We start from the raw sequence: 6000 nt of genomic DNA, 5'->3' as shown, positions 1-6000 counted from the left end.
AAATGGAAACATCGACAAGCACCACACTTCAAATGGAAAGGATATGGCTCTTTTGAAAGTGCCTCAAGTCACGTACTTTGACTCTTATTGCTTCTTTTAAGGGGTTGCAGTTCCTTTCCAAATATAGCAGCCCTGGGTTCATGCTAAGTCTGGTGGGATCTGTGGCTTTTGGTGGGCTGGTGTGTGCTGGGCTATTGTCACATTAGCTTGGGGCAGTCTTGGGCACATCAGCCTCCCTGTGTCCCACTGCCCGACGTGTCCCTGCCCAAGGGGTCGCAGCCTGCTTTGTCACCAACTTGGATGAGAGGGTCAACAGAGGCTTTGAGTCTCTCGAGGACTGTAGCTGAGGCAGTTCAGTCCCAATCGCACCTCTGCTGCCGGCGGTGGCTTTGCGGGAGGGATGAGTTCTGCCACCAGCTGCCTGCCCGTGCAGCCTCTCATCACACAGTGGTGGTTTCTCCTGCTGTGTTGCCTGCAGGAGGGAGTTGAAGCAGAGCATGCCCTAGTCCTTCATGTTTCACATCAATTGGTTGAGACTGGAACAAGCCCATAATGTCTAGGGTTAGACAAGAATTGGGGGAGAAAAAACCCTAAAAATCTCTTTTTAAATTGAGAGTATCTGACAGCATGAGGCTGTGCAGAGGAGCTATGGCAAATGACAGCAGCACCCTGAGAAGCAGCAATCGACTGGGGTGTCCCAGGAGGAGAGGGCCTGCTGCCCTGTTACCGATGGCCTCTCAGATAGTCTTACAGGGATCTGCTGCAGAGAAAGTGCTGTAAAAGTGGGGTGCACAGAGGGCCTAAGTGTCAGAGGCAACGCTTTGTGTGCAAATCCTTATAGACAGGACTGTGCAAAGCTCCTTCCCTTGGAGCAGCTGCCCTGCACTCAGGGATGTCTGGAAGAGCAAAGCACTGAGCGGGCAGTAGACTTGGGTGTGGTAAGCAGCTGTATTTGAAAAAGATGTGTGTCCAGAATACCCCAATTGTTCATTACAAACATCTAGTTTAATATTTTCCTTTTTTTTTTTTTTTTTTTCCCCCCACAAAGAAAATCCCAGCAGTGCTATCAGTTGTGTTAGTTGTATAGAATAAGCTCAACAAGATCTCCCAGCCTGGGAATCGGGTGCAATCCCCTCTCGCTGAATTATTCTCCCAATTTCTTTGGTGGAGATAAAGATTTTAGTTTTTCCCATGTTGAGCTGGTAACAAAAGGCAGGGAGGAGTTACACTTTCCAGTTCAGTTATTCTTCTCTCTTAAATAAAATCTGAGCTGTTAAGTTCCTTCTATAACTTCAGGTTTATGGGCATGAATTTTTCACTTTCAAAAAAACTGGCTATATTCTCAAATACTGAATAAAACTCCAAATAGTATCGTTGTGGCCTCTGACACTTTTTAAAGATGTTTGCTTTATTTGGCTGTAACACTATTTTTTGTTTGTTTCTTTTTAGAATATACCACCTACTTATTTTGTATATATTTTTAATCTCATTTAGTCTTATGAACCCAACAGATAGCAAAGCCATGGCATCTTCTTTTTTGGCTATGCCTTTTAAAAAAGCTTTAGATGAGTAGTTGTTTGTATTCATGTGTTTTTGCAAAACAAAAAGAGCCAATTTCCTCCTTTAGGATCTATGAAGTCTTGAGTTCAACTGTTGATGTGATATATTCAGATTTTTTGGCATTTCGTTGTCAGCCTGTTCTGAGAAGCATAGATTTTATTGAACACACTGTTTGAACATACCACTGCTTCTCTACTGTGTTTTCCTTCAGACACAGCCAAGGTCATTTTTATATGCCATTGCTTGTAACTGCTGAGAGACCTATGGAGGGGTTAGCCATCCCAGTCAATGTTGTCTACTGTACCCAATGTGGCTTAGTTTTCCTCACTTCAAGAAGGACAAGGAATTATTTGAGAGAGTCCAGTGGAGAACAAAAAAGATGGTTAGGGGACTGGACCATCTTTCTCCTGAAGAATTGCTGAGAGACCTGGGTCTGTTCAGCCTGGAGAAGAGAAGGCTGAGAGGGGACCTTATTTATGCTCTTAAATATTTCAAGGGTGGCTGTCAAGAGGATGAGACCAGACTATTTTCAGTGGTGCCCAATGACAGGGTGAGGAGCAACAGGCACAGACTGAAGCACAGGAGGTTCCAACTAAACATGTAAAGAAACTTCTTTATTTTGAGGGTGCCAGAGCACTGGAACAGGCTGCGCAGAGAGGTTGTGGAGTCTCTTTCTCCGGAGATATTCAAAACCCACCTGGATGAGATCCTGTGCAACCTGCTATGGGTGAATCTACTTTAGTAGGTTGGTTGGACTAGATGATCTCCAGAGGCCACTTCCAGCCCCAACCATTCTGTGATTCCCTCAAGCTTGAACCTGTACAGCACAAGGTTGTTTAAAAACTGCTCATGCTGTGAGGTTTTCCCTGATCTCCAAGTGTTTAATCAGACCCCGAAACCCTCCCCTGTTAGTGGGACAATATTTTGGCTATCCAAGGTTTTCTTCCATCTTCTGCAACATGTTAGGGAGGATCTAGATAGTTCCTCCAACTGAAAATGTGCTTGATCATTTGTGGTGGTGATGTTTGGCCAATGAATCTAAAGCAAGGAGGAGGGCTTGGAGCAGTTGGCTGGTGGGACGGGCACTGGGGGCACTGCTCCCCACAGGGAAGGCAATGTGGCTGCTATTTAAATCGGCAGCAGATGTGTTGATATGTGTGTGACGTTCCTCAAGATGGCTCAGGGAGCCTGAAGTTTATAAACGATTCTTCTTCTGACTCCTGCTAATTTTAGCCTTGGAGTGTTTACAAACAGAGCTGCATTTGTCTCTGCTCCTGATCCAGAAGGATTTCAGTCCCTGCTGGCATATTCCCTAGAGGGGAAAAAAAACAGTGGGGGGATACAAAATAGTGATAGCTATTAAAAGATGCTGAAGGAGCATTCAGATTGAAGGCACAGAAAACCAAATCCTGTGGCTATAAATAATATATCTGCAGATATCATAATATCACCAGAAACTAGGAAGAATATACACCTAGGAATAATTTTGGTGGAGAGAAATGGGGAACAGGGAGCTGAGCCCGAAAGCACTGCTTCTTAGTTGTGCTCCAAGGTGGTATCTAGAAATGGCTCAGGAAAAGGCTAAAGCCGAATGGCATGACAAGAAATAATCAAGTTGTGGCTACATTTGAAAGCTGTCACCAGCACTGAGCCCGGGTGCAGCCCAAAATGTAAGGTGTTGATGCATACCAGTTATTACATGCAACATTGCCAGTCTGAATGCACAGTTTAGCTACTGCTTTGAAATGAGGCAGGAGCCAAAAGTAAAAAAAAATAACCAATTATATCAACACAGTTCACATGGAGGTTTAGAAAGAGATTTCAAATATACGCAAACCAGTTTAAAATTGTTTCCCTCTCAGAGCCATGACCTCCAAATACAGGGTTGGTTTTTTTTTAATGGGGAACAACCCCTAAAGTGTGTTTGGTTTTCTACAAAGAATGAGTAGGCAGAATCCTCCTGGGTTGGCAGGGCAAGGACCTGCACTCAGCGCCACTTTGAAGGAGAAAAGCTGTAACTACATGCTCTGCCTTGAACAAATCCAAATCCTCCAACTTACCTGAAGTCTGCTTTGTAAAAAAAGTCTCCAGGTCGTGCAGCATTTGACTTTCAGAGCTAAAGATTTGCTTCTCCTCAAAGATCAAGCTAGCTACTAGACCACTGTCACAGCCATCCACCTTGTGCTATAGGAATTTAACGGGTCATGAGGACTCGAGCAGATCTATATAAGCAGAAGGGAAAAGTTTTGTTGCTTGTGCTCACTCATGACATTGCATGTCATTCAGATCAAGACTTGGTTGACACATGAGAAATACCAGCTGCCATCTGATTAAGCCATGTGAGAGGTCTATGAAGTAGCTACAAGTTCAGCTCAGTTGAAAATGAACGGGAAGCCCTGGAGCCGCATGGCACGACCATAGTGACCAGAGGAAACAGGAGAAATGGTGCAGAAGTGCTCAGTGTAAATTAGGCGAGCTCCATCTCCTGATCCTGGGTAAGCACAGGAGCTAGGTCATGTCTTAGTGAAGGAAATGCTAAAAAACTTCATCATATGCAGCTTAAAATTGCTGCAAGTTAGAGAACTGAAGCATCTGGCATGAGCTGCATAGAGCTTTAAAGAGGAAGACAATTTTATGTAGGAAAGGTCCACAAAGTAGTAGACAGGCAGTGGGTTCATGACAGAGGAGAGCAACTTATTTTGTGGCTCTACAATTCTAGCGCTGCTTGATGCATAAGAGCAAGCTCATACCAACAGAAAATCTTGCCTTGTGCACTGTAGGCTTATTGCAACACTTAGAACTTTCTTTTAAGATGAGCTTCTTGAACTAATTTAATGTCTTTCAATTTTTCCTTTAAGGATCCACTCTGAACTTTAAGCATAACTGGTTTTTTAGGTTTCTTTGAGCCCCAAAATAGGTCTGAGAAACTAATCATTACATTCCTGTCTCTGTCTCTCAGACTTGTAAAGATCAAATGCTGATTAATTTTTACCATGCTTAAGGAAAAAGTCAGGCACAAAAAATGTTACCCTATGATATCATTGCACATACAAGCCTGAAATAGTGTCACAGCTCTAGTTGGCAAATTTCCTTTCAAATATTGCTGTATGTTCTTTTTCCTGCTGTTGCTCTATTAGCTTTCTCCGTCTGAAACTGGTGGATCTTGAGGGACGGCTCAGCCATATAATGCTCCTCACAGTCTTTGCCTGCTTGTTAGCGAGGTAACCCGAGGTTTCTAATGTCAGGTCTCCCATTGCACGGGGACTTTGTGCCCATCTGAGTTTACCTCTGGATTTCAGAGTCAGATTTGGTATCATATACGTTTTGCCTCCCCAGCCTCCTCTTCAAATACTGTTTTCTCTCAGGTCCATGAAGGCCGGAATGAGATCAGCCACTGCTGCCAGTCTGCATCTTAGCAGAGTCAAACATCAAAGCTTCTGTTCCAGTTCCACTTCAAAACCTTTCAAGTTTTAAAACTTGACCAAGTAGCGGAAGGAGTAGTAAAGGGAAAGCTGTGATGCACAGGATGATGGGCCCTGTGAAGTGCATTTTCCTCTTACTTTACACAGTAAAAAGTAGCCATAATTTGGTTTGTACTTCTTGTTATTATACTCATGAGGGGTGTGGGACCACCTTCACCCTTTGATTTATGCTGTGAATAGCAGAAGAACCACTCCTGGGTCTTTCATCTTTTTGTTTTCTGTAACAAACCTTTCACCAGCCTCAGAGAAGAGGCCTTGGGCAAAAATCTGTTTGGACATCAAGGGACCTGGTTTCAGTTAGGGTACTGAATGCTTCCCCCTCTTTTTTCCACTCCACCTGCAAAAGTTCAGGCTGCAGGTGTCTCACAAAAGCTATCAGGTAACAACTTTATTTAAATTGAGTATATTCCCCACTGCCACCCCCAGAGAGGAAAAAAACCTGCCTGTCATTTTTGCAAGGTTTGAACTTCACCCACTTGGTGTGTATGTCCAAATTTCTGCAAACTTAAGGGTGGCTGGATGACGTGAAGGTAAATGGTGCAGCTGCAGCTCTGCTCAGCTGGTGTCTCTGATTTGCAGCTGTTCTCACTGGCTTCTGGCCGGCAGTAGTAAGGTGAAGAGACTTCGTACAAAACTTCCCATCTTTTAATTTACCTGAGAAAGCACAGATTAGAAATAAGGAATCAGTTCAGGGTGATGAAGCTGAGTCTTTTTGCTTCCCAAGGCTAACATGCAGCTAGTGCTTCTGTGATATGTTAAACCATGCAGTGCTTCAGCCTCTGTTGTCTTTATATGAACATGCTAGAGAGCACTCAGAGGCCCATTTTGCATTCTCCCATTGTGATATTGCCACCTCACGTACCTGGAAATGTGTGTTCGTCTTGTTTCCAATGTTATTCAGGTTTAGTGTGCTGGTGATAAATGGTTATTGGATGTATGGTGGCTCTGGTGTCAGATG

This window comes from Streptopelia decaocto (assembly GCF_964273445.1).
Source record: "Streptopelia decaocto genome assembly, chromosome: 10".
Classification (NCBI taxonomy): domain Eukaryota; kingdom Metazoa; phylum Chordata; class Aves; order Columbiformes; family Columbidae; genus Streptopelia; species Streptopelia decaocto.
Note: the sequence above shows the minus strand (reverse complement) of the source record.